The 11394-nt window shown below is 41.9% G+C and overlaps 1 long non-coding RNA gene across 1 annotated transcript in view; it reads left to right on the top strand.

Moving 5' to 3' along the window:
• LOC135099163 (uncharacterized) overlaps positions 1–11394 on the top strand; it is a 56365-nt gene extending 44971 nt beyond the window's left edge. The window contains exon 4 of the long non-coding RNA XR_010267738.1: positions 9833–11394. This is a non-coding gene — a long non-coding RNA (uncharacterized LOC135099163). The remainder of the gene's footprint in view (positions 1–9832) is intronic.

The raw sequence follows: 11394 nt of genomic DNA, 5'->3' as shown, positions 1-11394 counted from the left end.
AATTTGTGGCGTGGGTTTGTGCTTCTAAGGTGAAGGGTCTGCTTGTCTTCTTTCTGAGATTTACACAATAATCTTTGAAGCAATACTCACATAAATGGGCACTGAATATTTAGTAAAGCTTCCCAAAGATTTACACTGTCATTGTTCAAGCAATGCTCACCAGAGTGGGGACAACGTTTAGTAAAGCTTCTGTTCCGGGGTGGTTTTGAATTATCAATTACCACTGGACACTGTTCATTAGTTTCTTACCTTTATATAATAGGTAAAGTCACTCTTGGTGAGTTTCTGTGGTTTTCAGGTGAATGTCAAAGGTGAACGTATAAAAATAGGTATATTTAGATATATGTACAGAGTTCTGGAGAAGGGTGTGGCGCGTACGGGACAACGGATGTCCTCTGCGTGGTACAGCGTTACACCCTGGCAAGAGACTGCCGAAGCCGGCACAAGGGACGCTTAGCGCCTTCAAAAAGTGCTGACATTAGAAATAGGGGCGGGTTGACCGCACTCACAGTACATGAATATATTCATAATTATTACTCTCTAATTACATAAATAAGGCAAAGGAAAAGCTACTTATAGCTAAGAGTAATACATGCCAAAATACATTAGGGAGAGATTAACTATGGAGAATACTTAGATACTGTAATGTAGGTGCTACCGATTACTTATCGATGGCAATAAAAGGAGTATGGAAAGTTCCATGGTGTGTGTGTGTGTGACGTAGGGTGGCGTGATCATATCCGCCCCACCCTTATGCGCCAACACCCACTATTTGCACTTATGCATATATGTATACATACACTTATATTGCTAATCAAGCAAGGCATTATAAATACAATACACATTATTATTAATTATGTGACACCGTTACATCGCTCGGTCACCTACTTGACGCGTCCTCGCGAATACAGTGTACCTAACCATGTTATGTGTATGAAACTCCTTCATTAAGACGTTTACGTCTACTATCAAGATATATATACAAATTTAAGGCTTTCCTAACACACACATATAAGAATATTAACAAAAACATTAAAATAAGGCAAGGTGTCAGGATACTTGGATAGAGAATCCCAGGTTTCAGATATACTGGCAAGGATGTCTCTAGAGCCTCTGAAAACTCTTCTGTGTTTGAGAAGGAAAGAGTGGATAAGGAGTTTGTTATAAAAGAAATCCTTGACTTTGTCAAATTCTCCAGGGAAGTAACAGGGAAAACTCTATATGAAAGGTCTGTCGTAAAAGCTAAATTAATCCTAGAAGGGTAAGTGGTTAGTTTACTAGAACGTACATGACAAGCATCTTGTACCGCATAATGTCCTATAACCTCCTCATAGGTGGTCCCTTCTGGGCAAGTCACTGAGACGTAAAAGTTTTCTGTGAAATAAAAGTAATGATATCCATGAAAATTGCAATGGAAAATAGGTTTTGAAACCACATGCTTGTATGGACAGAGTGTTAGAGCTGCAGACGCCTCTGAACGTGTCAAGACGACTTCACAAATACCTTTTACTACAGGTAAGAAAGCAAATTGGATACTTGAACAATGGTACAAATGCAAGTATGAAGATTTACAACGTTTTAATTCAGTTAAATCTCCAATTGTATATAATGAAAAATCCTTGGCTATTAGCACTAAGGAAGGATTCATGTCCAGTGTCATCACAGAATTATTAACGGAAAATGGAAAAGGTTTAATCTCATAGGCCTCAAAATGATCCTGAGATTTAAAAGGTATGTTTACAATTATCGCATCTGTGGTCAAGGTAGCTTCCAGCAATGGGTAGTAATACTGGATCATGTCCGCTGCATACACTGGTGTCAATTTGTAGGTTGACTGACCAATTTCTATTGTGTGAAGCAAATCCTCTACAGGAAATAGTGAAGTTGTTACCCTGCCATTGACAGCATCCACCATGTTGCGAATTATCGCTTCATTAATGGAGATAACTGAACCCAAGGAAGCTTCAAATACATGCAAAGCTTGATCTATAACCACAACGTGATTTATCACATCTAAACTATGTAAGGCATTATCAAGCACAGTTGTTAAATCATTTGAATACTGTAATAACTCATTGAGATTAGTTTCTAATTTAACTATTTTATTGTGATGTAGGTTCAGGACCTTCTTATTAGTAGCTGCAACCGTTATTAGTTGATCATAATGTTTCCTTAAATCCTGTACATCCTCATCCAAGGCGGTGCCAAAAAGATATTGAGACAGTTGTCCCAACCCATTTATGAGTCCTCTTTTGGTACGAGCGTGCACTGGATGAAGGTTGTAGTCATGCTGAGATTGGTTCAATTTCCCGTGTAAGAATTCTACCCTTGCTTTTAAAGCTTTGATTATGGTTTGTGAGAAAACTTGTGTCTGGCTATGCGTTTCATCAGCAAGTAAGGATTCCAGTTCCTGTAAGGAGTTATCCAAAGTTTCTGAGACAGCGTCGAGGTCCGAAGTTACGGAAAATAAGGTAGAAAAAGGATATCGAACCAGAAGAACATCTTCTATTAAGGTTACTTCCCCAATATGTGTGGTGAGAGCCCCTGGTTTGACATGCAACGCAGTGGACGCTTGTAGCACTTGCAGCATGCTCAAGAAGGTAACCAGGAGATAATGCAGGCAATTAGCTGCGTGAGCGAAGGTTATACCTATGCGTCTTTATAGTATTAGTAGAATTAAGGTTTGTAACCTGATCAGTAGTACGAGTACTCTCTGTTGATGACTGGAGCTGAGCGTTAGTCTTCACAAGCCGATCACTATGTACTATCTCAGCAGTGTTAAGAAGAGGGTCATGCACCTCAAATTTGTTACCATGTAACTGGCGGACAACCGAGCATGGACCACTAAATTTAGGGGAGAGTTTGGAGGTCCTGTCCGGATAACGAACTTTAACTGTGTCTCCAACCTGTATCGTGACAGGGGTCGCACGCTTGTGTTGTCTAGCCATCATTTCTGCCCTAGAAGCTTGTAGCCTACTTCGGACTTTAGCATGAATGTCCTTGAAAACATGCATATGTTGTTTAACATAGTCATCTACGTTGTATACTGGAGTTTGTGGACTTGCCAACAAATCATAAGGAAGATTTTTATCTTCACCATATAATATATAATGTGGGGATTTCCCAGTACTTTCACACATTGAACTGTTAATGCAGGCACCAACGTGTGGTAACCAGTCCTCCCAGTCATCATGGAGACTGTTTACAACTGGACGAAGAACCTCCAGGATTTTCCTGTTTGCTCTTTCTACTAGTCCGTTTGAAGAAGGATGGTAAGCCACAGTGTATGTGTGTTTAATGTTGTACTGTGTACATATTCCTTGTAGGATTTCATTGCGAAATTCAGATCCATTATCACTTAACAACACTCGTGGTGCTGAGTATGGACAAAACAACTTAGTTACTAGCGCATGCGCTACATATTTAGCAGATTTTTCCTTTAAAGGTGAGAGAACCACGAACCTTGAAAAATGGTCTACACACACAAGTAGATACTGCGAGCCATTTTGACTCTTGGGTAATTGAAGAAGATCAATGGAGACAATGTCCCAAGGTCGCTCAGGTAGTGGATATTCCAGTATTGGGGCTGGTCCTTTTACCGCACCCTTGTGCTTTGCACATGATATACACCTGGCAACATAATCTTCTATGTCAGTGCGCATGGTAGGCCAATAATAGCTTTTACGCGCTGCTTGTAGAGTTCGCTCTCTTCCTGGATGTCCTGCACTTGGCATGTCGTGCACTAAGATAAGTATGACATGGACTAAACTCTCAGGAATGATGTGTTGTTTACTAGACTTTCCCATTTGGGGATTATGTCGACACAGAACATTGTCTGGTGACATGAAAAATTGAGAGAATGGTATATGTAGACGTGGAAGATTATCTTCTTCGCCTGACTCCAGAGCATGTATGACCTTAGACCATATTTCATGCTCTCGCTGTGCTTTACTTAATTCCTTCAAGGTGAAGTTATTTACAGGGATCGAGTCACTGACAGCTCCCACAGGCACATTTCGTGAAAGTGCGTCGGCTACTACATTAGCACGACCTGGCAAGTACTTGACTACTGGAGCAAATTCCTGCATGGTACAGTACCATCTTGCCACTCGTCCAGTTAAATTTTTCCCTTTGAAAAGTTCAATTACGGGTGCATGATCCGTGTAGACTGTAATTGGATATCCAAGGATAATGTCCTTAAAATGTTTTAAAGCCCAAACTACAGCAAGTGTTTCTTGATGAGTGACAGAGTAATTAGACTCTGCTGGGTTAAGCACACGACTTGCATATGCTATTACATAGTTTTTGCCTCTGGCATCTGTCTGCATGAGTACTGCTCCCAGTCCTAGAGAAGAAGCATCCGTGCAAATAATGAACGGCTCTGAATGCTCTGGGAAAGCAAGTACAGGTGCATTTGTTAATAGTGATTTTAATTCATTGAAACTTTGTTCATGAGCAGCCTTCCAATGGAAAGCAACATCCTTTTTAAGGAGTTTAGTAAGTGGGGATGCAATTGCCGCAAAATTCTTGATGAAAGGACGGTAATATCCCGCAAGACCTAGGAAAGATCTGACATTCTCCACCGATTTAGGTTGAGGAAACTTCTGTACAGCCATGACCTTTTCATCCACCGTGTGGATTCCTTCACCATCGACTACATGGCCGAGAAATTTTATTTTGGCTTTTAGAAATTCACATTTAGAAAGCTTTGCTTTAAGTCCAGCTTCTTCAAGCTTCTGGAGGACTAATTTTAAACTCTCCAGATGGGATTCTTGATCCTTACTAGCGATGATTATATCATCCAGGTATGCAAACACGGTTTTGCCAAGTAAACCCGTGAAAATACTGTTAATCATTCTCTGGAATGTTAAAGGAGCGGATTTTAATCCAAAAGGCATGCGTAACCATTCGTAATGGCCACTAGGCGTACTGAACGCCGTTATTTCCCGTGAAGTGGGGGCTAAGGGAACCTGCCAGTATCCTGACAACAGGTCTAAACTAGAGAAAATTTTATTTCCACGACCTAAGGACATTAGAAGGTCGCTCAGGACAGGTAAAGGATAATGATCATCCACTGTGACATCATTAACCCGCCGGAAGTCAATTACCGGCCTGAAAGATTTATCTTTCTTGGGAACCAAAAAGATTGGTGAATTCCAAGGAGAGCACGATTCTTGAATCACTCCCTTGTCAATCATGTCATGAATCATGTCATCTACAGTCGCCCTCTGACTATGAGGAAGACGATAAGCTGGTATATATACTGGCTTAGTGTTTGGTTTTAACCTAATGTGGTGTTCCGCTCGATCGGTCACACCTAAGGATTCTCCAGGTAGTGCCAGGACATTGCGATACTTCCCCAATAAGTCCAAGAGCGCGGGCCTCATTTCGGGGTAGTCCACAACATTGACAAACGAACATAGGGTTGGCGCCTGCCCCAGCTCGGTGTCAACAGCAGACTGACTCACCGAAGAGACGCAGGCTCCAGGCAGAATACTGGGTTCTGGTACCACTTTCTTGTCATAAACCAGGCACTTTCCAAGGAAAAGACCTTGTTTGATCCTTACAGAACTTCCAGTAGTGTTCACCACCAAAGCATCAGTGACATGACCCTTTCTAATTGTGGAAAGAGTCGATTCAACAGCCAATCGCCTAACATTACCTATACCTTCAAGACAGATGTCACTGCCTACAGGAGCTTCTGGAACACGAATTGTAATCCGTTTTGCCACACGAGCAGGAATGTCATAACTGGCATTGACAATTGCTTTTGCTTCCCTCCATGCTTCTGTTATATCCTTATCTCTCGTAGGAGACCGGACAGATGGAATCGTTTGAAGCTCCCCATTGGATCCTTGTCCCTTCCGTGATAAAGAACCGTTTCTGGGTTGCCTGGAAACCAAAGGTGCAGGATGTTTCATCCCTTCCAGATGTCGTCCGCAGTACATGACTGTATTTTGCTTTGGATAGATTACTATCTGGTGAGACTTCATGGCTCTTAGCCCTAATAAGCCGTCAGAAGGAAGTTTAAAGTTACTGACTACATAGAAATCAGTTTGAATAAGCTGAGTATGCTTAGATAGACTTATTGGTAAGGAAATTTTTCCTAAGATTTTCAGGGCTGACCCTGTGACACCAGAAAGATTCAAGTCACTTGGACGGAGTATCCATTTACCACCGCGTGAATTCCGTTTCAGAATCTTGTAAGATTCTTCAGAGATCACGTTTACTGTGGCTCCAGTGTCTACAGCCAAAGATAAGCGATGCTTACCTACCCTAGTTGGTAATGCCATTATGTTTGTTTGGTTGTTGGCAGCATTTATGGTTGAATGCACTGACATGTCAGAAGAATCTGCTGCCTCAGCGTCTTGCGCATTTAGATGTTTTAGTCGGGTTTGTTTACTACTGTGCGCTGGTCTTCCCCCGACTGCCTTGTACTGTTCAGGTTAGCTCTGGCCTGTTTTTCAATTCTCATATTGATTATATCTTTACATTGCTCTGATGAGTGTTTACACTGGCCATGTATGAGGCAGTATTGGGTAGCGACGTCCCTGTAGGATCTTGTCCTACCAGTTTTCACTTGGGGCGATGGACCTGGTTTTGGTCTAACAGAGAGATTACCCTCTTTTGTTTTGTTCTCCAAGTTTTGTTCTCCAATTTCTGGTCCTTTTGTTTCTTATAACATCTTTTTTCAACATGACCTATTTTATGGCAGTACGAACAGACATTTCCAGGCCTCGCCATGGCTGCCGCACAAGGTTGAGATTGGTCATCATCCATGAGTGGAGCAACCAATGAGGTTTGAGTTTCCGGAGAGGCACCAGATAGCCCTCTTTTCTCCCGAATCAGGACTGCAAGGTCAGCTACTGTGTCTCCCGGTTTAAAGCGAAAATGACTTGCGGTTTTCTTCACTTCCCCATTCACCAATGATATGTAAAAGATGAATTCCAGAAGTCTTCTGAAATCTGTTTCTGTCATACTGTTTCCTTGGAACCAGTTGTTAAGTCGTAAGACATCCATGAAGTCCGTTACGAACTGGTGTGTAGGGATTAAGGCTTTCATTTCGTGAAGAGAGTAAATTTCAGCTGCAAATCTAAGACCCACCTTGGAGGCTAGTACCATTAGGTCAGTTTGACTCTTACCCCCAAAAATGTTCAAGAAATTTTTCTTGAAATTTGCATAACTAGTCCCTATTTCAAGCGGACTAAAAGCGCTGGTATTCATCATGTGTGCTGCTTCTCCAGCCAATTTAGATCTGACGAAAGAGATCTTGTCTTCATCGGTGATAGTATTTGCTCTTGTCATAACATCCTCACACAAACGGATGAAATCATGAGCCCTTTCTTGCGGGTTTTCTCCGCGAAATGCTGATATTGTTTCAGGAATAGGAAGTACCTTAAGTGTAGTAGATGCATGCAAGGCATAAGGAGAGCCAGTAGAGGCTGAAGCAGAAGCATTAGGATTAGCCATGGTTGCTGCTGATAATGATGGGTATTTATTCCCTGATCTTGTAATCAACACGTTTCCGTCCTCATGAGGCACGGTATTTTCCACTGTAGTGGCTTTTGGTTCCGTTGATAGTGCTTCTGATGATCTAGTGTCACTATTATCCGCTTGGAACTGACACTCCAGTTCATAGATTTCAGCTAACTTATCAGCTTTATCCATAAATGTAGTATTATTACTATCTTAATTAGGTATTAATTACACACTTAAATTACGTTTCCATCGTCCAAAGGCGTTTCCACTCTTAAAGGATGAATGGTTAGTATTTTGAGAAGTGTGAAAATTTTAACAGAATTGAAGGTTTAGGGACAGAAATGGAATTATCCTAGTTATCCCTGAACACTTAAAAGAAAACGAGAGCGAGCGCTCCGTCCAGCCGAAAAAGAAAACGGTGTTTAAGAGGCAAACTAAATTATTTTAATTTCCACATAAGTAACATCACTGAAATAGGTGAGTTATACATGAACTCTAACAGTGTTTGCGTTACCACAAGTGTTTTATTTAATATTGGTGTGGTGTACCACTAAGTGTCTGTACTCACGACTGTAGCCGGAGAAATTCACACTTAAAAAAAAAAATATATATATAGATATATATATCTTCTTCTTAGGAAGACTCCTTCCGTCTTGGGAAGCTCCTCTTAGGATAGTAGTGTTCTTGTAGAATCCTGCAGGATTCCTGCAGGTGGAAGATGTGTTGGTCTGCGCCGAGAATGTCTGCGCCGATGATGTCTTCGCCGAGAATCTACGACGAATAATTAGACCGAGGGGAAACCAAAGAATTGTTAGGTTTCTCCTCGAGTCTTTTAAGTCTCCTCCTTTAATAACAAAGAGAAGTGAATCTTGGGAGTGGCAGGCTGGGTGAGTAAGGCGAGACCGTTAGGTGCGTCGCCCTTGGCTTGGTGCGAGTGTTTTGGTGTGTCAGCGTAAGTTTTGTAAACAACGCCGGCTCGCTCCTCTGCTCTCCTCACTACCCTGCCACTGGTTGCCGTTTTCTCCGTTCACTGTGTCCGTTCACCACTTCACTTTCAACCACTGTTTATTGTTGTTGCACTTGGCACTGGAGTTAGTTATTCGTATCTCATTAAGCTGCCACCAAATGTTCCGGGGTGGTTTTGAATTATCAATTACCACTGGACACTGTTCATTAGTTTCTTACCTTTATATAATAGGTAAAGTCACTCTTGGTGAGTTTCTGTGGTTTTCAGGTGAATGTCAAAGGTGAACGTATAAAAATAGGTATATTTAGATATATGTACAGAGTTCTGGAGAAGGGTGTGGCGCGTACGGAACAACGGATGTCCTCTGCGTGGTACAGCGTTACACCCTGGCAAGAGACTGCCGAAGCCGGCACAAGGGACGCTTAGCGCCTTCAAAAAGTGCTGACATTAGAAATAGGGGCGGGTTGACCGCACTCACAGTACATGAATATATTCATAATTATTACTCTCTAATTACATAAATAAGGCAAAGGAAAAGCTACTTATAGCTAAGAGTAATACATGCCAAAATACATTAGGGAGAGATTAACTATGGAGAATACTTAGATACTGTAATGTAGGTGCTACCGATTACTTATCGATGGCAATAAAAGGAGTATGGAAAGTTCCATGGTGTGTGTGTGTGTGACGTAGGGTGGCGTGATCATATCCGCCCCACCCTTATGCGCCAACACCCACTATTTGCACTTATGCATATATGTATACATACACTTATATTGCTAATCAAGCAAGGCATTATAAATACAATACACATTATTATTAATTATGTGACACCGTTACACTTCCCAAGTGTAGGCAGTTTGATGTTTACTTAGTAAAACCACCGCGGGTTACTGAAATAAAATGGTTCTCTCATAAGAGCGCAATGATGATTAATTTTGGCTCTTTCTCTATTTTCTTTTTTTCTTTTTTTTTCTTTTTTTTTTAATGATAATGCATGGCGTTAGCTACAGCATCATTATGGACACACTCTTCAAGACCCCCATTATTGTCGTAGGGAAAGTACTTACAGAACACCAAATCCGAACTGTGGCCTCGGTATTTCGTGTTACTGGCCAGTGTTCAGTTATATGATGCTGCAAAGGGTCTTCGGGTCCTACAGGCTCAATTCCCTAACCTTGCTTTATACTCTCGCTCTTCCTTCTTACAAGCAGAAAGTGAGTCCATTGCAATATGAAAAAGGATATAAAAAAGGTGCCAGATTATGAAAAAATGCAGTTGTAGTGTAGTTTGTTACTAATATTGTACCGAAATTAATTGTTCATACATATTTTGAAACTTTTAGAGCATTCTGTACATTTTACCGTATTCTTTTATATTTGACAGTGCCGCCGAAGTCCCGAGTGGCTTCGAGACAAGGAAGAGAAGCCACGCGACTCACTTGAGCCAGTCAGTCAGTGGTCAGTGGCGTCAGCTTCGTTGTGGTGTACGTGTGAGTCTTCTGTGTTTTCTTGGACGCTTATTTGGGCTCTAGGTGAACCAAAACTCTCCCAAAGCTTGTCCACAGTGGTCAGCAGGTATGTTAACTTGGTAATAAGTGTATTTGGACATATACTGCTCGTAAAACTGGTGTGTCGTTCCTCGCTAGGCTAGTAGGAAGCAAGCGGTTGAGGAATCACAGTTGTCAGACCATTAATAACTAACATTTTCTTAATTTTGCATATTTGTCAGTTTTTTTTGTATTTCATATGACTATCTAGGATGTAAGTGTTTCCAGTGCGATGAATCTAAAGGAATGGTGCTTGAAATGGGAGGTTGTAAGGCTGAGGGACACGAAAATAGACTTGAGTGTTGGCAGGAGGGTGCGGTACGTCTACTGTCTAGGCGTCTCTGCTCCCTCACCACGCATCCCGCCGCCGTCACAACGTTCCCCGGTATATTACACTTGTTTCTTGAATGTTTACCGTAAAGTCTGCAATCAGGAATCATCGCAAACATTAACCATTGTTGTCTTTTCTGATCACCAGCACATCCTCTGGCGTTCCACCTTCTACCACTCCAATATTATCTTCCACTTCCTTGTCGCTGTTTGTTCCTGCATCACTTTCATAACCGTCATCAACTGCCTTTCCCTCATCAGCACATCCTTCACCTCCACCACATCAACTCACTCCACTTCATCATCAACTCATCCACACGAGGAATCATGTGAGGAGTCAAGAGTGAGAGAGCTGAGGTGAATCAACACTCGTTACTAGAATCACTGTTCATCTCATTAAATTGAGAGTGACTTGCCTTGTTGCCATGGGTTTATCTTTACCCCCACCAGCCCCACCCCAACCCAGCCTCCCCAGCCTTACCTCCCCTAGTCTCACCTCCCCAGCGCCATCTTTCCAGCTTCCTGTTCCTAGTTTCGCCTCTCCAGCCTCACCTTCCCAGCTTTCCCTAGCCTCACCTTCTCAGTCTAACCTCCACAACCCTGTCTTTCTAGCCTCGCCTCCTCTTCCTTGCTTACCATGCCACCTATCCCCCAGCTTCTCCACTCCCCAGCTTTAGTAGTAACGACCCCCGCAGGCCACGTAATTGCACGAGTCATTACCTTGTGTGTGTGTGTGTGTATGTGTGTGTGTGTCCACGAGGAGGCCAGGAAGCAGCAGCAGAATTGGCCTTTAGGTATTTTCATTAACTTATTTGGATAACGTGAATATCAAGCATATCAGTTATCCTTGAGGTGGGATTAGGTTAGCGGATGTTAGCTGGTTGTCTGTCTGTCTGTTTGTCTACCTGGTGATTTGTCTTTGTGCCGACACATCAATGTATTTTTTTTTTCTATTTTCCTCAGTTTTGTTCTGTATCTATCTATGTGTTTTTTTTTTCTCTGCATCTATGTATCTATCTATCTATCTATCTGCATCTGCTTGTCTAATTTCATCCATTCATTTATATAT

Source organism: Scylla paramamosain, unplaced genomic scaffold (assembly GCF_035594125.1).
Source record: "Scylla paramamosain isolate STU-SP2022 unplaced genomic scaffold, ASM3559412v1 Contig108, whole genome shotgun sequence".
Lineage (NCBI taxonomy): Eukaryota > Metazoa > Arthropoda > Malacostraca > Decapoda > Portunidae > Scylla > Scylla paramamosain.
Note: the sequence above shows the minus strand (reverse complement) of the source record. Positions and strands in the feature narration are given on the sequence as shown.